The sequence below is a fragment of the Cervus canadensis genome, chromosome 24 (genome assembly GCF_019320065.1).
Source record: "Cervus canadensis isolate Bull #8, Minnesota chromosome 24, ASM1932006v1, whole genome shotgun sequence".
Lineage (NCBI taxonomy): Eukaryota > Metazoa > Chordata > Mammalia > Artiodactyla > Cervidae > Cervus > Cervus canadensis.
In genome coordinates, this window is record NC_057409.1 from 50,292,571 (window position 1) to 50,316,710 (window position 24,140).

Here is a 24,140-nt window from a genome sequence, read left to right on the forward strand (position 1 = left end):
GTAAAGAAACTGACTAATGCAGGAGACATGGGTTCCATCCCTGGGTCAGGAAGATCCCCTGGAGAAAGAAATGGCAACCCATTCCAATATTCTTGCCTGGGCAATCCCTTGGACAAAAGAGACTGGCATGGTGTTACAAATGGGTCAGATACAACTTACCTACTAAACAACAACAACAACAACTTTAATCTTGATTTTTGCCGTTTTAATTGCAGTGTGTTTTGGTTTGGACCTCTTTGGATTAGTTTTGTTTGGAAGTTTCTGTACTTCATTAATTTGGATGTCTGTTTCCTTTTCCATGCTATGTAAATTTTCAGCAGTTATTTCTTCAAATAAATTATCTACCCCTTTCTCTCTGTTTTCTCCTTTTCCTTCTCCTATAATATGAATGTTGGTACACCTGATGTTGTTTCAGAGATATCTTAAATTATCCTTATTTTAAAAATTATTTTTTTCTGTTTTGTTTTTAGTTTGGGTAATTTTACTACCCTGTCTTCCTGTTCACTGATATCCTTCTTTGTATTATCTAATCTGCTGTTGATTCCTTCCAGTTAATTTTTCATTTCAATCACTGCATTCTTCAGCTCTGTTTAGTTCTTCTTTATGTTTTCTCGTTGTTAAACTTCTCACTGTGTTCATCCATCTCATTGCTGAGTTCATTAAGCATCTTTATAATCATATTCTTGAACTCTCTGTTAGGTAGATTGCTTATCTCCTCTTCACTTAGTTTTCCTATTGGGCTTTTGTCTTCTCCCTTCATCTCCTCACTTTTCCTAGTTCTATGATTTTATTTCTATGTATTTGGTAAGTGGGTTATATTTCCTGATATTTCTGTTCTTGAACAATTTCCCAAGCTTAGGTATCCATAGTATGATGGACTAAATGTTGATGACTCCCACATAATTTTTATGTTAAAATCCTAATGCACAATGTGATGGAATTAGAAGGTGGGAGCCTTTAAGGGGGTGATTAGGTCATGACTAACCTCAGATATGCAGATGACACCACCCTTATGGCAGAAAGAGAAGAAGAACTAAAGAGCCTCTTGATGAAAGTGAAAGAGGAGAATGAAAAAGTTCGCTTAAAGCTCAACGTTCAGAAAATTAAGATTCTTCTTGGTGTCTCTTTGTTTTAGGAGATAGCATGCTTCTTTCCTTTGGGAATAGGGAGGGCACTTCTCACGTGAGGATTTTATGATCTGTTTCAGAGAAGAAGGGCAAGGGGGATGGAGGACAGAGTGATCTTGCCATTTCCCCAAAATCCTCAGCTTAAAATATTCAATATATAAAGGTGCTATATTTTGGGGTGGTGCATCCTGAACCCCATCAGAATAATTGAAGTCTCTAACAGGGTAAAAGTGATACTGATAAAAACCAAATTAGTGTTATGTTATTAGTTATGTTATATTATATTGTGTTATGCTATTAGTGTTAGTGTTATGGAGTAAAAACTTGAATAACCGTCCCATCATGCTGAGCAGAGGGAGCAAGTAATGAATATGATGGTGTGTTACCTACAGAATGTGGAAAAATGATAATGAAGATTAACCTTAGTTATTCATGAGAAAGAAACAGGAATGTGAATAAAAGTATTAATTCAAAAGTACATAAAGAAAACTTTCTGCCAAAAAGAAACAAATCATGCTTGTTAAGTACATTTTTATATTCAGTTCAGTTCAGTTCAGTCGCTCAGTCGTGTCCGACTCTTTGCAACCCCATGAATCGCAGCACGCCAGGCCTCCCTGTCCATCACCAACTCTCAGAGTTTACTCAAACTCATGTCCATCGAGTCGGTGATGCCATCCAATCATTTCATCTTCTGTCATCCCCTTCTCCTTCTGCCCCCAATCCCTCCCAGCATCAGGGTCTTTTCCAATGAGTTAACTCTTCGCATGAGGTGGCCAAAGTACTGGAGTTTCAGCTTCAGCATCAGTCCTTCCAATGAACACCCAGGACTGATCTCCTTTAGGATGGACTGGTTGGATCTCCTTGCAGTCCAAGGGATTGTCAAGAGTCTTCTCCAACACCACAGTTTAAAAGCATCAATTTTTCGGTGCTCAGCTTTCTTCACAGTCCAGCTCTCACATCTATACATGACCACTGGAAAAACCATAGCTTTGCAGCCAAAGATGGAGAAGCTCTATACAGTCAGCAAAAACAAGACAAGGAGCTGACTGTGGCTCAGATCATGAACTCCTTATTGCCAAATTCAGACTTAAATTGAAGAAAGTGGGGAAAACCACTAGACCATTCAGGTATGACCTAAATCAAATCCCTTATGACTATACAGTGGAAGTGAGAAATAGATTTAAGAGACTAGATCTGATAGAGTGCCTGATGAACTATGGATGGAGGTTTGTGATATTGTACAGGACATTTTTATATTAGTATTTACTGAAAGACTTTTGCTGCATATTTCTCTCCTTAGTGAACATGGTAAAGTAGACATAACCAAGAAGGAGCAAAAAAAAAAAAAAAAAAAAAAAAAGTGCTGGTTTCTTGGTAATGGGCTGCACTTTGAGATCATGACTAAGTTTTGATTGTAGTGGAGAAGTTGCCTACTGTGGAGCATCAGGGGAAAGGGAGCAGCTTTCACAAGCTTTCTCTTTTTTTCTATACACATCCTACTTTTTAATCCACTCTTCAGCACTCTTTTATTTCAAGTAATGTTAATTAGAGTTCAGCTTTAACATGTTATGATTTCAATTCACTGATCCTGAAATTAAAAGAAAGATGAAGGCTGTTTTGAATTTTTAAATTATGACTGTAATGTTTTGTATGATTGATTTCTCATTTCACCCATCACATTAAGATATATGATATCTTAAGACAATTCTTCAGAGATTCTAAGTAGGAAAAAACATGTCATGAAGAAAATAGCATAGGACATGTTAACTTTAAAAAAAAAAACAGTTTTAAGGCATTTAAGAATTTGTCTTTGTTGATAAAATGTGATATTTTAGCAGTGCAAAGCATAAGAGCAATATTAAAATGGAGGGAATAAATAATACCTGAGTCCAAAACTAAAGAACATTTGTTCTGACTGATATTATAGAAATGTAATTTTGGTGGAAATCTAACTGATCATATGCTATAAGAAAGAGTAGAATTTTTGTCTTATCAACTGATAAAATGTATCCAAAAATTATACGTTCTTCTGGAGAATTGGAAAACTAACCTAGGTAGTACCTCCCATTCTAAATTTATGCTTCAAACTATATTGTGTTTGTATTTAGAAACTTATTTTTTCCCATTTGAGTTGACTTTTTCTGTCCATGTTAGAAGGACACCATATATTGAGATGAGGACTTTCACTGTAATTGTCTACAGAAGAGCTATTTGGGTAGGGGCAGCCAACTTACTGTGGTGGATAAGATCCTGCTCGTTAGAAACTATCTAAAACAAATATCTCTCTGATAGCTGTAACTTCTTAAAGACAGGTGGCAGAAAAAAACTAGCAGTGCATTTTCTTCTCATATTAAAGTCTGGTGGTGAATGTAGTTTGTACAGAGGTAGGGAGGTTAAAATAGCCTTGAACTTTAAAGCGTCAAGGTGAATAATGCTGGTATGATAAAATTAAAATACTTCTACAGCCCAGTAGTTAATTAAGAGATAGACTAGACTAATTTTATAAGTTACTATCATAGGAATTAAATTCACCATTGCCCTGTACTCCCTTCAGTGACTTTGGTTTACAACTAATTCAAGGACCCTTTGCTAACTGGTGTTCCATTGCCGTAAAGCTTTATAATCACTGTTAAATGTTAACTGACAGTGACTTAAAATTTAATCTTTAAATTGGAGTTTATGTGCTTAGGAACCATTTTGAAAACCAGAATTGCGTGGTTTCAAGACCTGATCATGCTGGAATTTAGATCCTAAAAAAGTGGAAGGAGATAAGAAGTCTTATAGGCTCTCACTATGCATTTGTGTTATATTAAAGAGAGATGATTTTTATTTATGCCAATGGTAACTCTATTCAACCATTAGAGTGCTGGGTTAATAGTCATAAGTTAGTGTTATTACCTTACAGAATACAATTTTTAAAATTTTTTTCCTTTGTTTCCTTCTCCTATTATCTCTACATTTTAAATAATTATGTATGACTATCTTACAGAAGAGCTCATGCATAAAGCATAATTGCAGTTATTAAATTATAGATTTCCCTTGTATGCTTTTCTCACTCATTTTAAATGGCAAAAAAAATTGTTCTACATATTAAAATACAAAGAAAGTGTTTAAAGTACAACAAAGAAATAAAACAACACATATTATTAGATTTATGCATTATAAAGTACAAAGATTATTTTACAAACATATTTTACCATATAAAAATAAATTTTTAGGTCCAAGTAAAGCATTTCAGGGACTTCCCTTGTGTCTTAGACAGTAAAGATTCCCACCTGCAATGTAGGAGACCTAGGTTTGGTCACTGGGTCTAAAGATTTCTTGGAGAAGGGAATGGCTACCTACTCCAGTATTCTTGCCTGGAGAATTTCATGGACAGAGGAGTCTGGAAGGCTACAGTCCATGGGGTCAAAAAAAGTCAGACACTACTGAGCAAGTAAGCGTGCACACACACACACACGCACACAGTATTTAAAAGATTTATTAAAAATGGATCTAGCAGATAAAATGAAGTACTAGGTACTGAATCCAGTCTTACATCCAAAACAAATGAGCAGTACAACAACAAAATCAAAATGATGCAATGATTCCTATGATACCATAGCTTATGGCCTCAAGAGAATTTGGGCCAGTGGCACAAGGGAGAAATCAGACAGAGTCTGGTGGACTCCCTGAGTGTGGAGACAGAGTCAAGAGTCCAGGGGAACTAAAGCAGCTACAGTTCACGAGTCAGAATATTGGAAAGGGGAATATTGCACAAAGCTATAATTCTGGAGATGTATAAAAGTTTCCCCTGAATAATTCAGTTCAGTACTGATGAGCATGTGCATGTGAGAAAACTACTTACGGATGGGAAAAAACAACACTAACAGTTCAGAGGTAACATGCCTAGTACTCACAGAGGACTGAGAATAAAGGAATAATGTTTGTTTCCATAGCCAGGGTAGAAATGGAGGCATTTTTCAGAATATACAGTCTTAGAAAAATATGTCTCAGTCTTAGAGAAAAATGAGCTTTAGTCGGTACTGTTCCAGTTCTATCTAACAAATCTTAACAATAAGGATCCCCCTCCATCCCAGCCACCAAATTGTTTCCATCTGCATGCCAGGAAAAAAAAAATCTCAAGAATATTTATAGAAAAATATAAATATCCTGCACCAAAGAAGCTAAAATTAAAAATGTCTGGCTTTCAATAAAAAATTGCCAGTCATGCACAAAAGCAAGAAAATATAACCCATAATGACAAGAAAAATTAATCAACTGAAACTGACTCAAAACTGACACAGACATGAAAATTATCAGCCAAGGTCATTAAAGCCATTTTAACTGTATTTCATATGTTCACAAAGTTAGAAACATGGAAAGCAATTTATACTTATAAATTGTAAGCAGTAATTAGTGGAAAATTTCTAACATTAAACACCTGTATTAGAAAAGATGAAAGTTCTCAAATCAATGCCCACAGCATCTACCTTGAGAAAATACAAATAATAGAAAATTAGACTCAAAGTAAAAAGAAGAAAGTAGTAATGATCAATGTGAAAATAAGTGAAATGTAGAAAGCAATAGAGAAAATCAGTGAAAACAAAAGATAGATTTTTTTCAAAAGTCAATAAAATGTATTAATCCTTAGCCAGAATGATCAGAGGAAAAAAAATCCAAAAAGATTCAAATTAATACTGTAGACAATATATACTATGTATTTTAATTTTTCAAATTTATTTAAAGAGACAAATGGGGAATAAACTAAGTTTCACTGGACTAGATGAGCTGCAATAAATAAGTTAAGAATGGCCCTGGAAATTAAAAAAAAAAAATGCATAGACATATAGAGTACAGCTGAGAATAAAGAGTTAGAGTGAAATACCTAAAAAGAAATAAAAATTGCTTGTGCCTGAGGCCCAGGAATCAGTAGAATTTTTAAAATGAGTATAAATGATTCTACTCCAAAACCTAATGTGTCTTATATATATGAAAATGATTTTTGTAGTTCATTATCTTCCTTAGTAACTAATTAGCTACAAAAGAAAATCGTTGAATTAGTAGCTAATTAACTAAAAAGGTAGAAGGAAGCAATTTAGGAAGAACAGAAGTAAAAGCTACACTATGACTAATTGTCTCCCCAAAGGCACATTAAAGGCAAGAAGACAGTAGAGTATTATCTTGATAATGCTCTGAGAAATAGAATTATCTACCCAAATAACTGCTCCTTTGGAAATTAAGACATGATACATAATAGTTTCACAAAAAGATATACAAAATGCACCACAGAAAGACATTCTTTCAAAGATCTACATGAAGATATACTTTATATCAAATGAAATTGAACCCAAAAGACTTTAGTGTGATACAAAAAGCAACGGCAAATAAGTCAGTAAGTATTAACTCTAGATGCAAACTGACTGAAATAAAAATCGTTAGTGCCAGGATGGGAATGGAATTGGCACAACAAAATGTGGTTTATTAATTTCCTATTTGTGCTGTAACCGATTACGACCAATTTAGCTTAAAAGAACACAAAATCGTTATCATTCTGGAGTTGAAAAATACAAAATATGTATACCATTGGGCTAAAATCCAGGTGTCAGTAGGTCTGCATTCCTCCTGGAGGTTCCAGAAGAAGATTCTTGTAGAGGCTGCCTATGCTTCTGGGTTCCTGCCCTCCCTCCTGAAATCTCATCACTCTTCTTCAATCAACATCTCCTTTTCGCACTCTCCTACCTAGCTCTTTCACTTGTAAGGACCCTTATGATACATATTTAATCACATCTGTAAAGTACCTTTTGACACATGAGGTAACATATTCATAGGTTCTAGGAATTAGTGTGAAACATCTTTGGAGATTGGGGGGGGGGGGTAGTGTATTCAACTCACTGCAGCAAAAGTAAAATGGGAAAGAGAGAGCAAAATGGCTATGAGCTAATGTCTTGAAATCTTTGCCTGTATTCCTTGAGAACAGCGATAGTAATTTTAAACATTGATAAATTAAGTTTGTTAAGAAGTATGCATGTTAAAATGCAACATATATTTCTAATTTTATTGACTTGAGTCCTCTCCCTTTATCATAAAAACCAGTGGAAGGAATAAAGGTATTATAAAAATTGATTAATCTAATACAAAAAGGACAAGTATAAGAATACTAAAGAAATTAATGTAGAAAAGATGATAAGTTTGAACAATGTCATTTGTAAAAAGACAAAATCAGTATTTGGGCAATTATATTAAATAAAATTAAAAATAAAATGGTACATGTCTGAGACATAAGTGTTCTGAAAATTTAAAAATAAAATGACTGAAAGTTGGAAAATAAAATTATGGTAGAAGATGCAGCCTGTAGGTTCTAAAATAGAAAAGAAAAGCTGATGTGGCTGGACTAGAGGTTATAACCAGAGTCGCTTTTGTACCTCATAAGAGAACTGGTAATGTCTGGAGATATTTTTGTTTGTCACAGATTTTGTATGTGTGTGTGAGGGGCAATGTTCTAATTACTATAAGTTTGTAAGTCTTAAATGCAAGGCATACTAAGTATTCCAGTTTTCCTCTGCTTTTTCAAAATTAATACTGTTCTTTTAAAATTAAACTCAGACAATGCACAGATACATATGTCTTCTGAGCCATATAGAAGGTATTCTCTGAGTTCATATGGAATATATTATCTTACCAAAACAGAATTCTTACATAAAAATAACTAGGCATGAAAATATTCAGTATTTGAAAATTAGACTGTCTTTTAAAAACATAGTAATTTTCCTGTTTATTTCATCCCTAAATGAGCACTGGGAAGTAAAAAAAAAAAATGTGGAACAAAATCAGATTGTAACTTTGAATTCAAAACTGCATGTTGAAGATTCCATCTCTATCTACTTAGTCAAAGTGAAAGTCGTTCAATCGTGTCCGACTCTTTTCGACCCCACGGATTATCCAGTCCATGGGATTCTCCAGGCCAGAATACTGGAGTGGGTAGCCTTTCCCTTCTCCAGGGGATCTTCCCAACCCTGAGACTGAACCCAGGTCTCCTGCATTGCAGGCAGATTCTTTACCAGCTGAGCCACAAGGGAAGCCTCTATCTATCTACTTAAAGCACACGTTAATGGCATTTCTCTAGACGTTTGCATGGAGACAAAGGGAAACAGTAGGCTCTTTTCATAACCACAGATGATCAGTCCCATTGCACTGCGTATTTTCTCCAGTACCAACAATTTCAAATGGCAGGAGTCAGGAAGGATCGGAGGAGTCAACCTTCACTTACCTCTAGCTCTTCAGCCACTGTCTACTTCCATTTTGTAACTGTGTTTGTAGATTTGAAATTGGAGTATTTGCATTTTGGCAGGTACCTGATTCAAGACTTGTATGGTCTTGAATTACTTGCCATGGGTAGAAAATTCATTTTTTCTGTTTCCTTTCTAACAGACTAGTTTTAATAGAATCTTAACTCATTTGAAGTAACTCATTGAAGGCTGCAAGATGAATCTAAAAATACTCCAAATGTTGGGCAGTTTTCTTCAAGTCCTTCCAAACTGCAAATTCAAAAAACACAAAAAGCCTGAGAAATGACAGGCAGTGGTATAGTCATCTGCATCACTGTCAGACTTAAGGGTGAGACTTTGGCCTCAAGTTTGAACAGCTATGCTTAGATGACTCCATAGTTCTTTCACCCAGGTAATTCACATTTAAATTATGCTTAGATAAGGTTACCTTGTGTAGGTTAACTTTAAATCCTTGTTGAATTCATGATAATCTAGTCCATAGTTTGAGTGCAAGCCATGTCATCTGGTGTGTTCTTTGCGGAGGGACTCCAGCTAGGACTTGCAGCCCAGGGCCGGCTGCTTGTGTATTCAGTTTCTGTGATGAGCTGATGAGCAGAGAGGGTGGGAATAGGGATGGCAGCAGTCAAGAGGAGAGAAATAGAGGGCAACTGCTCTGGGAATAAATTTAAAAGCCTTCCTGCTGGGATTAAGGATGTTCTAAAGACAAGCAGCCAAATGTGTTCATAAAGGCACTTACTGAGGGAGCTGGCAGCTGCATTTTGTCAAGCAGTTAGAAGCCGAATCCTAAGATAAAGGCTGAAGAAAGTAAGGGACGGAATTAGGAGTTTCTGATCCTGGGGATCGGATGAATTTCTCTTTCACCTCTTTCACTCGCTGTAAAAGGAATGGAGAAATATTCTTTCATTTTGACTGAGGCAGAAAGTTCATGGGCTACTCACCTTCACTTGCAGTATTGTTAAGAGGCCTTGAAAGTAAGGATACAGTCCCTTGTAGGAGATTTATTTTCACAGCTATTCCTGGTAGATTTCTATGCTAGAAGGGTTATCATGCCCACCAGAGAGCAATACAAGGTTCTTTTAGGCTTGGCTGCACATGAGTGACACACATAATCACTTCTTAAGCAACTATTTCATAAAGTGCTAATTTACAAATATTTTCTCACATAAAAGTTGAGTGGTTCTCACTAATTATCCCATCACTTAACTGAGGTCTGGGCAGGAAATAATGGCTTGTGGTTGACTCTGCACAGGAAAAAGTGTGAAGGAAGACATGAATGCTATAATCAGAAATCTTTTGCAAATAATTTTGACAATTTCTGATCTGCACATATTTTCCTAGATAGTGATGTGGGATGCCATAATTGGCAGCTTACATATTTAGGTGTATTGAGAGATGAGCATTAATATATTGCCAAAATGTGAAGAAAAGAAGACTTGCAGATTCTGCTGCAGAAATACTGGGAGACAGTATACAAGTAGACAATGGCTAGACCATAAATGCATATAGAACTCTAACCTGCAACCAGCTCCGGAAACCAATATCTTTTATACAGTAACCAACCCAGTAAGCGAGTCTGCTAGAAAGTCAGAGTTGTAGGAAGTCATGTTATTTTTTCTACCTTAACTTTCTGGGAAAACAAGCAATGACCCTGGCAACAATTGGCCCCATATCATCATAAATTAATAACTGACGGCTTCCTTAATCTTTGTCCCTGCTTCAAACATCAGACCAACTAGAGGAAGCCAAAGATGCACTCCTAAACAATTTCATGGCGCCCCCCCCAGGTGGCTCAGTGGTAAAGAATCCACCGGCCACAGGAGACGCAGGTTTGATTCCTGGGTCGGGAAGATCCCCTGGAGTAGGAAATGGCAATCCACTTTAGTATTCTTGCCCGGAGAATTCCATGGACAGAGGAGCCTGGTTGGCTACCGCCCAAAGAGTGAGACGGACTGAGTAACTGAGCATGCGTGCATAACCAGTTGCATAAGTGTTGTTAGTCGCTCAGTCGTGCCCGACTCTTTGCGACCCCATGGACTGCAGCCCACCAGGCTCCTCTGTCTGTGAGATTTTCCAGGGAAGGATACTGGACTGGGTTGCCATTTCCTTCTGCAGGGGATCTTCCCAACCCAGGGATCGAACCTGGGTCTCCTGCACTACAGGCAGATTCTTTACCGACTGAGCTACAAGGGAAGCCCCATAAGATGCCCCCCTAATTTGCATACCCAGTTTCTCCCTGTCAGCTGTTTCCAATCAAGGCAGACAGGAAGCCTTTCTTTTTTTTCCACCGTCAAGCTTTCCCACTACTCTGCCTGCCTCTGAGTCTCCGCCAAATCACAAATGGTAATGGCTGACATCCTTGCTATGTGAAAGTGAAAGTGTTAGTCATTTAGTCGTGTCCAGCTCTTGGTACCCTGTGGACTGTAGTCCACCAGACTCCTCCGTCCATGGAATTCTCCGGGCAAGCATACTGGAGTGGGTTGCTGTTCCCTTCTCCAGGGGGTCTTCCCCACTCAGGGGTCAAACCTGAGTCTCCTGTATCGCAGGAGACCGTCTCAGCCACCAGGGTAGCATACTCTTCATAAACAGCCTGTGCTTTTCTCTTTTGTAAAATTCCATTTGTTAACCTTTTATTTCAAACTATGGGTATGTGCTCATACTGAAATCTTTAATTCATTCTTTGCCTTTTTCTAATCTACTGTTTAGCTTCATTTATTTAATGTTTCAAGTCTTTAAGAATTGTAGTCTTCGATTTTTAAAATAATTTTGAATTGATTATTTGTCATATTCACCTATACTTGATTCTTATGTGCAGAGATTCCTTATCTGTTTAATATATTTAGGGTTTTATTTTGTAGATACTCATATACTCTATAATATCTGAGGGTTTTAAGTTATGATTTTAAAGCACTTTCAGTTTGCTGTATTATTTCTATTTCTTTGGGCATATGTTCTTTTATCTTTCAAATTTATTAATGAGTTTTTTACCATCAGTAAAATGGTAGTTTTAGTTTTTTACCATTAGTTTTTACCATTACTTCTCTTGTGGCTCAGTGGTAAAGAATCTGCCTGCCAATGTGGAGCTGCAGGTTCTATCCCTGGGTTGGGAAGATCCCCTGGAAGAGGAAATGGCAACCCACTCCAGTATTCTTGTCTGGAGAGTCCAGTGGAGAGAGGAACCTGGTGAGCTATAGTCCATGGGGTCACAAAGAGTTGGATGCTACCGAGCGACTGAGCACACACACATACATTTATGTGTGAATGGGATTTGAGAGCGCCTATCTTGAATTTTCATTTTCTTTTATTCCTTTTCTCCATTTTCTGTTTTATGGTTCCATGATTATGTCATCCAGTGATACCTAGATTTCAGAAAGGGTATTATACTAGCAGTTCAGACTTTTACTCCATGAAGATGCTACCTTCTTATCTTCTCCACCTCACATAAACAACAATCCACTTTCCATTTCTCAGTTAACACTCCCCGCCAAGAAAACCCTATGTCAGTAGTTGGCTGTATTTTCTGTATTCATTGATGAGAGGGTGAACAGCATCCTAATTTTAGTCTCAAATAGAGAAGTTGGTTCTACTTATTCATTTCAGGTGAAATGTGGTCAGTTTGATTTCCACAGAGGAGTAAAATTCAGTATCTGCACTGCTTGCTTTTGAGGTCTGAACCCTTCTGTGACAGTCTTCCTACCTAAGTCACTGCTCAACACTGTGAACTCCCTATGTAATTTCTGATCCAGAGAGGTATTTTTATTCTTTGTGTTAGAATGTAACTATATATTCTTAGTATATTTGGATATATTTAATTTATGATTTCTTTTTGTTTGAAGCAGATATAAGTGATTACAAACTGCATTCTGTATTAATAAGCATTTCTTTACCAGCCGTGATTTTGCTTAGATTACAGTCAGCATGATTTTAGCAGCCCTCTTTCTTCCTCAAGCTTTATTCAGACATACTTGACAAATAAAAATTGTATATATTTAAAATATATGATGTGGTATTTGATAAGTGTGGATTGTGAAATGATTACCACAATCAAGTTTTAACAGAGCTTTTTTATTGTAAAACCATTTTTTTGACTGAAGAACAATCTCAGAGCATTTTTCTTCAGTTAAATGTATCTACATTCTATATCGTTAGCTGGGCTGCTTTCTGGCTGCAAAGTGTTATCTTTATTAAGACAATAGGCTTTCAAGTCAGATCTGGGTATGAGTCCCGATGGGCTTCTCAGGGGAAGTAGTGGTAAAGAACCCACCTGCCACTGCAGGAGGTGTGAGAGATGTGGGTTCCATCTCTGGGTGGGAAAGATCCCCTGGAGGGGGGCATGACCAACCCACTCCAGTATTCTTTCCTGGAAAATCCCATGGACAGAGGAGCCGGGCGGGCCTACTGCCCACAGGGTCATGATGAGTCAGACATGACTGAAGCGACTTAGCACACATAGGATTCAGAGAGTTAAGTAACAGATTGTATAGCACCTGTGCCCGGGATAGCTAACACTGGGTACGCAGCATTTGGTGTACTTGCTGTTGCTTTTATACTCAAGCTAAAACCAAAATACCTTCATTTCACTTGTTTTTTTCTTTTTAACAATTATATCTTTAATCCCTCACCTACTCATTTTTTCTTGCATTTTATTTTGGGGGGGGAGGTTATTGGCTTGGTAATTTTAATCTGGTTATGAAACAAATATATTCAAAATTCTGTATTTCAGAGGATTTTCTCTTTAAGGAAGAAGGGCTAATCATTTAATATACAATTAAGCAAAGGATAGATATTTATTCATAAGCTACATTATTCTTTGGCCTGAAGGGACATACACCACAGAAATAAATATTAATGTGTATATATATGTCACTGAGTTAATATTACATGGAGGGCCACAGTTGGTTTAAAGAATAGTACACACTAAATGCCATATACACAGTGAACTTGATAAATACTCATTTAAGAAATATGATTGCTATAGTCTTCCCTGAGATATTTATTTTATTTAAATTTGATGAACAAATAGATGAAACATGTAATTACTGAAAAACATTATCATGGATAGAAATATAACAATAATCCAAGTTTAAATCTTGAACATATAAAAAACACACAATAATTATAATATCACAGCCATATTTGGTTTGCTTTTAGCTATTCAATTGCAGAATCATTGCAGGATTGATGTCTGCATTCTGATTTTATTATAAAAAGTGAACATGTAACTAAATGCTCTAAACCCTTTGTGAAAGACAAATTTTAGTGCCTATGACTGTAATAGTATCCTGTTATTACACAATCTCATGTGATACATTAAAATTGTGCTGTTATATAATACAAAAACACACATATAGCTATAAACTCTACCTTTACGTTGCATCTTAATATTGTGCTTTTCATATTAGCTTTGGGAAGATATTCTATTGATAGTCTATTTTATTTCCCACTTTAAAAGCAGTCACCATTTGCTAAGTTTTCATCTTAAACTGAATTCTGTCATTACTCTGCATTAATAATGATATATTCCTTTATTTTATGGCAACTCACTCATAAATAAGACAATATACCTTTTCTTAAAAACTGAAAAAATTGCATCACTAAACACTATCCTATAAATCAAAGTATATATATTTTTGCATTTAAATCTGTAAGTGGAAAGAAAGTGCTTTAAGAAACATGTATTTTATAAGTTCCACTTATGCTTGATTCTATTAAAGCATACACTTGTCACTATTTAAAATTTGATTTTAATAGCTGTATTTTTTAATACAGTGAATTAGCTACTTTTAAGTCAAATGACTCAGTTTTAGTGAAACAATGACCTTTGAGTTTACAGACAACATCTGGAGGAAACAGCTGGAAAACAGATCAGGTGTTTTTTCTAGTAGAAGTGCAATGTGGTGCTCCTGTGGTACTGTTTAGAGATTTTCAATTCTCACTTCATGTAGCACACAGTGGTGCTATTAATTAGAAACTGATGGAAAGCCAGAAATAAATCCTTATGTCAAGCAGGATGTCTTACATGGAGGAGATTCGAAAGTCATGCAACTTTTTGAAATTGAAATGTTCAGAGTAACAGCAAGGATAACAGACTCCCTACTGCCAAGTCAATGTTTTCCAACTGCTGAATGTTAATTTCTCTAATATCTGGCTCCTCTCTTAAATGCATAACATTAAAATGGACTTCCCTATCCTTTAAAAAATCAGTGTTGCAAAAGTATTAAATTGTTCAGGCTCTATTTTGTATACCTTATAAAATAATTTCAAATATTATTGCAAGCATACTAGTTACAAAATTAGTATTATAATTTACTCTCACTACAGTGCATTTACCGCTTCCTTGGATCCTAGTGATGACTGTATTACTGATTGTAACTAATACATAAGTCATAAACCTCAAACATAATCTTTGGCAGGTAGAATGAACTTTGCCTGTGTGTGCTAAGTCGCCTCACTCATGTCTAACTCTTTGCAACCCTATGGACTGTAGCCAGCCAGGCTCGTCTGTCCATGGAATTCTCCAGGCCAGAATGCTGGAGTGGGTAGCCGTTCCCTTCTCCAGGGAATCTTCCCAACCCAGTGTTCGAACCCTGGTCTCCCTCATTGCAGGCAGATTCTTTACTGTCTGAGCCACCAGGGAAGCCCAAGAATACTGGAGTGGGTAGTCTATTCCTTCTCCAGGGGATCTTCCCAATCCAGGAATTGAATTGAGGTCTCCTGAATTGCAGGCAGATTATTAACCAGCTAAGCTACCAGGGAAGCCTTGTGTTACTATAAATAATCTTACCTGAACTCCATCCCACTGAAATGGGATTTTGATGTAGGGGGAAGTCTGGGGGGTAGCGGATAGACTAAGCTTGTACATTTCACAAAAGCTCCCAGGTGATTTTGATACAATGAGAGACTTAAAAGCAAATTATTTGGTGGATGATATCAGAATCATCCAGGGGTGCCTGTGAAAATGCACATTTCTAGCTCTTTCTGCAGAGATTTGTATTCTGTAAAAATAGAACAGTTGCTTGAAATTTTCCAATCTATCACCTCACAGTTCACAGACTACTATCTTGCTAGAACTATTGTAAGAAATCTGACCTTTTGCAGACTTCCTTGGTAGTCCAGTGGTTGACTGACATCTTCCACTGCAGAGAGCACAAGTTCGATCCCTGGTCACAGAACTAAGATCCTGCATGCTGCGTGAGTTTTATGCATGTTTAGATATGGCTGAGCATATGTTTTTCTAAGATTCTCCCATCTATGCCTCTTCCAGCATCATATTCATCCTTTGGAAGATAAATGCCTTTAACATTCACACGGATCATTCATATTTTTGTTTCAAACCGACTAGAGGAAAAGATAGCACTTTTTAGAATTTTTGAAGGATAAAGGATCTTCTTTCCCAAAAAAGTTTTAGCAAGCATATCCTTCATGTTTGTCTTTAACAACTGTGACCAGGTCCTTTGCCAATTGGCTTAAGCTTGTTCAGGACGTCAGGACTGCTACAACACACACGAAAAGGGTAATTCTACTAAAGGTGACCCAGGGTACTTTTGACAGAAAAGAAAGGAAATCTTTGCTTGAGAGAAAATCAGCAGATACTCTTTCTAGAGTTGTTTTGTTAAAGGTACTTTGAAGAGTTAAACTTTGTAAATAGCTCTATCTTTGCAAAATACAGCAATTTTGTACTCAATATAAAGCCATAATAACATGGAAACCTGTGCAATCTAGAAAAAATATTACAAATTAATACTATTTATAATCTATAATACTAAATAATTATTAAAAATAAAATGTTTTCACTTAAAATCCTGAACGTCATATCTGCCTCTAATAGGTACATACCCAAATAAAAGACAATTGTTTCTCAAATTTTTATTAATTTTCATGCAATGAAAACTGATTTTGCTTCTTTCGGTATATATTTAAATTCTAGTCACAGAATCACTTTCAGCATATGAAATTCTACACTACGAATTCTGTGTTACATTTAAGATAATCAATCATGTTTCAATGTAATCCACGTTGCAGAGGCGACTTTTATTATAAGCATTATCATTGTAGTAGTATAGTAAAGTGCATTGTTAATGAAGCATGGAAAAGGAATAATTTCAACTAATAGGCATATATGTCAAATTTCAATTAGGACTGTGTTGAAATCCAAAAAGAGATATGAGCATATAAATTTAAACCTTTGACCTTCACCATAAAGAACAAGGTCTAAGACAGAAATTAAACTATTTTGATGTGGCATACAAATTTGAATAAATTAATGTGTCTGAACTGTTTCTCATAAATCTTTGACTGCATATGAGTTTTTAAAATTTTATGTACTTGCAATTTATGGTTTTTAACTGTTTACTTCTATTCTGTATATTAAAATATTAATGAATGAAAGAAAACCAGCATTCAACAAAAGTTTATTGTTTATCTACTTCTTTAGACCATGTACCGATATATGGAAGACTAGTTCTGAATTAATGACCAAAGAAACAGACCAGGCTTACAGAAATGTTTTCCTTAAGAAAATGATAATAATCGTTAGTATTATTAAAGTTAGTGAATTTTCAGTTTTCCTTGACTGATGTACAATTGCTTTTGCAGATGGTTTATTTGCATCAAAATGCAAATGTTCATACATTGAGTTCAACTTGGTTGACCTCTCCTTTAATTTTATCATAATCTATTGATTGCAACCCCTCTTTACAGTGTTTTAAATTGATGAACTCTGTTATTGTTTTTACAGTTTTTCACAGTATGAATTTATCTGATTGTATATCTGATTGTATATCAGATAAATCAGAATTTATCTGATTGTATACTTGTAATAGTTTTTAAAAAGTGTCCCTCTACTCCACATATTTTCTGTAATTATATCTAGAGATCTGTTCTGAATAGAGTCTGATAATTTTTGTCAAAAATATTTCATGGGGATTACAAGAATATGTATGATTTTTTAAATGAATGTTTTATTCAACATTTGAAAGTGCAATGCATTTAAAATGTGAGAATACACACACTCACAAATATACATACATATTTGGAGAATCATCTTCCTCAATGAATGTATACACATATGTTATTTGACCTGTTCCAACTATAATTCTCCATTTCAAGAAAAAGATTTTAAAATTTTTACTTTATTGTCTTCCTACATTCTGTTTTAGCAAAAATATCTTCAATATAAGAAATTCTCAAGTTACTCTATTACATTTAGAAGGACATTTAATTTTTGTTTGAAAGTAGATTTTGTTCCCATCCTTAGTCTTAAAATCTAATCTTTCTCTTCTTCTCAAGTCATTTTTCAGACATAAAAGTATAAAAAGCAATTTATTACATAAGAAATGAGATAAAGGGCATAGAATTTAGGAATTGAGATCGATGACATGTTGTATATTCTTCTGAGCTGAGGTAACTGAGGTCAAACAGAAGTAAGATTAAATTGTTATCCCCTCTATTCTCAAAGCCTTTTCCAAAAATATACAGGAATGAGACATGGAGAAACTTTAATTCAAATGTCAACTGAGACTTAGTAATTTATCTGTAATACACAGATACAAAAAATCAACAAATTTAAGTAATGCAACATGCTACAAGCAATTGATGAAAACATCTCATAACTAAAGGGCACTTGTGAATTAACAGTAAGGTGTATATTTCCTTAGCTAGATTTAGAAATTAAATGTTATTTACAACATGCAGTTTTATCTAAAGATGTGACTAGTACTGAGCAGACTTTGTAAATCTTAAAAATGCAGGAAATTACTATATTTTTGAAAATACATCTTTAAAACTGCTGTATCTATGAATTAACAGTGAAATGTATTATTTAAAAATAAAATCTTGGTTATTTTAGAGAAATCTTAGGATCCTTTTGCTCAATTTTATTTTAATTTTAAACATGGAAAATGAAGACCCAAGTGACACCATTTGAGCGATGTCAGAAAGTTAGTTAAAAGAAAGACTGAAACTTAAACCTAGGACTCAAGGAGCATCATTTTTGTCTTCTTATTTTTTTTATGCTACCTCAGTTACTGATTTGGTTTTCATTTTCTGGAAAAAACTTCTAACATATAATTGTTCTTTGTTATCATTTAGTAACAAAGTGGCATCTGACTCTTTTGTGACCCCATGGAGTGCAGCCCACCAGCTTTTTCTGTACATGAGATTTCCCAGGCAAGAATACTGCAATAGGTTGCCATTTCCTTCTCCAGGAATCTTCCAGACCCAGGGATTGAACTCACATCTCTTGCATTGGCAAGTAGATTCTTAATGAATGAACCACTTGGGACACCCTTATCTAATATAATACTTCCATTCATTTAATATATAATCTAGTTTTATGAACATCAATTAATATAGCAATTTTCTAAAATATATAAACCTAAACTATTTTTATGGTCTCTTTCTTTTTTATTTTTTAATTTATGAAAGCATGAGAACACATTTACAGGAGACTTGGAAAATACAGAGCAAAGTTACATATTGTTGTTCAGTCACTATGTTGTGCTTGACTCTTTGTGAGCAGATGGGCTGCAGCATGCCAGACTTCCCTGTCCTTCACCATCTCCCAGAGTTTGCTCAAACTCATGTCCATTGAGTTGGTGATGCCACCCAGACAGCTTGTCCTCTATCTCCCCCTTCTCCTCCTGCCTTCAATCTTTCCCAGCATCAGGGTCTTTTCCAATAAGCCAGCTCTTCGCATCATGTGACAAAAATATTGGAGTTTTAGCTTCAGCATCAGTCCTTTCAATGAATATCAGAGTTGATTTCCTTACTGCTTTGATCCCCTTGCTGTCTAAGTGACTCTCAAGAGTCTTCTCCAGCACCACAGTTCAAAAGCTTCAATTCTTTGGTGCTCAGTTTTCTTTATGGTCCACTGTATATCATAGTTATTTTTTAAGCAGACAAATTTAGACTTTTAGTTGGTGTTTCAATATCAAATTCTCAAAAATTGGTAGAATGAATATACAGAAAAGTAGAGGGGTATAGTAGACCTGAAAAAATCTATGAACCAATTCAATATAATTAGGATTTATACAATTTTAACACATCAGTAGGATACAAATTCTATTCAAGTTCTCATAGACTATAAACTAGGAGACAGTAAACCATATCCAGGGACATAAAGCAAATTGCAAAAATTTCTTGTGCTAAAGGTATTGAAATCACATGGAGTTTGTTCTCTTATGACTGTCGAATTATGTTAGAAATCAATTATCAAAAATATTTTAAAATAACCCACATGTTTTCAAGAGCAGTGTGTCATTTACCAAGAAAGATCTTTGACTTAGTCATTAAAAGCCTCAATAAAGTTACAAAACTGTAAAAAACACAGAGGGTGACTGTAGACAGAAAGTATTTAAATGAGAAATTAATATAAAAATGAGAAATTAACATCAAAGATACTTAAAAAAAACCCGTGTTTGGAAATCAAATCTCCACTTTTATATCATGGGTGTATCAAAAAAGCCATAATAGGGAAAGTAAGAAAATATTTGTAATAAAATAAAACTAAAAAGATAATTTGCCAGAATTTGTTGCATGCACTGAAGCCACTCAATGCAACTAAATACAACATGGAATCTTAAATAAGGTATGAGAACAATGGACACTAGCATAAAATTTTGTGAAATTTGAACAAAATCTATACTGTAGTTAATAATATTGTATCATTTAATTTCCTGTTTGTTTTAACAGCATACTTTTTCTTTATATTTTTAGAATTGGATAAGAAATTTCAAGCCCCATTCAAATTTTATTCTTAAATCACTAAGATAACAAACTTTATAGACTTTTAGCAGTAATACTAAATGCCAGAATATATAGAACTACATCAAATTTTGAGTGAATATAAATTAGAAATTTAGCTTTCTATCCATACTAGGTCAAAAAGTGGTATCAAAATGTCACAAATTTTTAGCTAAGCAAAAGTTCATGAATTTTCTAAAATATATATATTATACATAATATATATGTGTGTGTGTGTATATATATATACATATATATATATATATATATATATATACACATGTGTGTGTATACACACACACGTTTTTCTACTATCTAAAGTCAAACTATTTTAAAGGACATTTTCTTGTGTATATTTAATTCTCTCAACAGAGGCCGTTATTTCAAACACTGTACTCAAATGATGTTTATTTTCAATTTTAGGTTAAAAACTCACTAAATATGTCTATTGGAATTTTTGCTCTTGTGAATAACAGGGGTAATGCAATAACTGCCATGCTAGTGAATAGTTCATTCATCTGCCTTCAGAAATTATTTAATAATTTATACCCTAACCTTAATATTTTCTAATAAATTTGTTGATAACGACATCCTTTCTTGCTTTCTAAGGGATATTATAAATTTGTACGCTATATCCCTGGTCTGTGTTTGATTGGTTTGTATAAAAGCTTTATGCATGCATGTAGAAAAATAAAATGGTAAATTTATAGTGTTAGTTCAGTTTCTGCTATTTTAGTTTATTCTGTAGCCTTAGATCTACAAATACCCACCTTCTTTATTCTCTATTAATAGTACTCAGAATACAGTGCCAAATACTCTGCCTATGACTAACTGATTTATTTTACAGATGTAGAAAATATTCACAAATTCCATAATATCTTGCTGAAAGGACAACTTGATTTTAAACCATGCAGGCATACATTGGACAAGGCTGTGATAATTGCAGAGCAGGTGGATTTCTGGGAATCTGATCCTTTCTACGGTGTTTGTGTTTAAACTATTATTTAATTTGAATTGATGTCTTAGTTTGGAATATGATCACTATTTCATCTAATTAATGGTTTACAGGGATTGGGAAATGCACGTATTAAAATCCAAAGTGATTGATAACTTCTATATTGATGCAAGTTACACCATTATGGCAATTTCCTGAACCATATTCTTTGGCCTTGTAGGAGTGTTAAATGTTTGTACCTTTTGCTTGTTTCTCTAATCTTGCATACCACTAAAGTTTATTTCAAGAAAGCCATGTCCAATAATAAGTGTAATTTAAAATTCAAAATTTAAAATTAAGTTTCAAAATAATAACTAAATTCATAAGGTGAGTTCATTGGTATAAAAAAGAGATAACATATTCTATTATTCAGATGATTATGCTTATTAGTGAAAAAATCACTTGATGTGTATGATAAGAAGGGTTCTAGCAGATGTCTCTTTGATCTAAGATATAAAACAGCACATACCTCATTAAACAACACATCAAAAGCATAAAAATGCAACCATTAATCTATATTTTATAATACCCTCACAATAACTCTAAGTAAAACTCGTTGAACACAAATGAAAGAGCTGTAGAATAAGGTGATATTTAAATTCACATATGCTTCAATCCTTGTTCCTTTGAACTCTATCAAACATCTGTTGGTCCAAATTGAATATAAAGAATAAAAATAGTTTAATATGTGAATGATGACTTAGGAACATTTCCAACAGGAAAAATAATCACTTTAAAAGTTCATCAAATACATACATGTTATCAAAGAATGTAGGATTCTGATTTGATACTAAATACCATCAAACCCAATTCCTGCATTTTAAAGACGAGTAAATTGAGGCATGTAGCTATTAACTAATTAATTGCCTTAACTCATACAATTAGTCATATTCAAGTCTTGATTAGAATTGAGGTTTTTTAGAAGTATACTTTCTAACTCAGAGTATCTCTATTTCTTAGAGTTGAAAAAATGCCTTATGATAAAGATATTTGTAATTCAACAGCATTAAACAGAAGCCCAGGGCAAGTGTAATACGTGAAGTAGAGCAATAATTATCATTGGGATAGAAAGCCTCTTTATTTGATAAACACCTACTGACCTTTATTATTGCTTAGCTACATCAGGCATAACCTTCATGAACATGATCTAACAGTGGTGTTTCTTATATTATTACCAGAAGTCTCAGTATCTTCCTTTGAGCTGTGATGGTTTTCTCAAGTCAATATTAAAAAGCCACACATCTTTCAAATCTATCCAGTTTTCTTCTGCCTAACTCAATTACTTGTGCTGTTCCCTCCATCCTTCTCCTCACATAAGGGCCATTCTGTATACTGTTCTTTATGTCTTGAGCTCTTTTCACTTTCTTAACATATCTGCCTAACCCTGGGGCCCATTTCCTATCATTCTGAGACCACACTAGTTTCCTTCCCTGGCGTGCCACAGTGACCTCTTGTAAATCATCAACCCAGCATTTTATCACATGAATCTTAATCTGACAGCATATTTACCCGTCTCAACCAACGTATGCTCCTTAAGACCAAGAACTGTACCCAAGTCACTGCTGTATCTCCAAAGTTTAGAATTGTATCTAGCTCATTGAAGACACACACCTACACATACACACACACACACATAACTTTTTGAACAAGTGCAATAATTAGACCAAATTTTAGGAAGAAACCTTTGATTACAGAAGTCCATAACTTTCTCTAAAATGTGTCTGTCATTTTCTGACAACAGGATAACAGGTTATAAGGTTTAACCTATTTATTTAGCTGGTGTGGGTCACAACAAACTGTGGAAAATTCTTAAAGAGATGGAAATACCAGACCACCTGACCTGCCTCCTGAGAAATCTGTATGCAGGTCAGGAAGCAACAGTTAGAACTGGACGTGGAACAACAAACTGGTTTCAAATTGGGAAAGGAGTACATCAAGGCTGTATATTGTCACCCTCCTTATTTAACTTATAGGCAGAGTACATCATGAGAAATGCTGGACTGGATGAAGCACAAGCTGGAATCAACATTGCCAGGAGAAATATCAATAACCTCAGATATGCAGATGACACCACCCTTATGGCAGAAAGTGAAGAAGGACTAAAGAGTCTCTTGATGAAAGTGAAAGAGGAGAGTGAAAAAGTGAAAAGCTTAAAACTCAACATTCAGAAAACTAAATCATGGCATCTGGTCCGATCACTTCATGGCAAATAGATGGGGAAACAGTGGTAACAGTGAGAGATTTTATTTTTGGGGGGCTCCAAAATCACTGCAGATGGTGATCACAGCCTTGCAATTAAAAAGCTCCTTGGAATAAAAGTTATGACCAACCTAGACATCATATTAAAAAGCAGAGACATCACTTTGCCAGCAAAGATCCATCTAGTCAAAGCTATGGTTTTTCTGGTAGTCATGTATGGATGTGAGAGTTGGACAATAAAGAAAGCTGAGTGCCAAAGAATTGATGCTTTTGAACTGTGGTGTTGGAGAAGACTCTTGAGAGTCCCTTGGACTGCAAGGGGATCCAACCAGTCCATCCTAAAGGAAATCAGTTGTGAATATTCATTGGAAGGACTGATGCTGAAGCTGAAACTCCAATATTTTGGCCACCTGATGAGAAGAATTGACTTGGAAAAGATTGATCCTGGGAAAGATTGAGGACGGGAGGAGAAGGGGATGACAGAGGATGAGATGGTTGGATGGCATCACCAATTCAATGGACATGAGTTTGAGTAAACTCCAGGAATTGGTGATGGACAGGGAGGCCTGGTGTGCTGCATTCCATGGGGTTGCAAAGAGTCGTACACAACTGAGTGACTGAACTGAACCTGTTTATTGCTATAGTGGAATGGATTACTTTCACATATTACTGTCATGAGCTCTCTCTCTAGCAAATGCTACTTTGATGAATAATTGTCTCATCTTTTCCTGAAAACTATAATGTGGTCTGTCTTGGTCTCCTCTTTCCTGCTGGGGGTTTCTCAGGTGGAGCTAGTGCTAAAGAACTCACCTA

General features: G+C 35.1%; 1 non-coding gene across 1 annotated transcript; it reads right to left on the reverse strand.

Annotated features, from left to right (window-relative positions):
- Positions 1-10,513: 10,513 nt before the first annotated feature.
- On the reverse strand, positions 10,514-10,585 carry TRNAY-GUA. Its single transcript has one exon. It is a non-coding gene; the product is annotated as a tRNA-Tyr (tRNA).
- Positions 10,586-24,140: the final 13,555 nt, after the last annotated feature.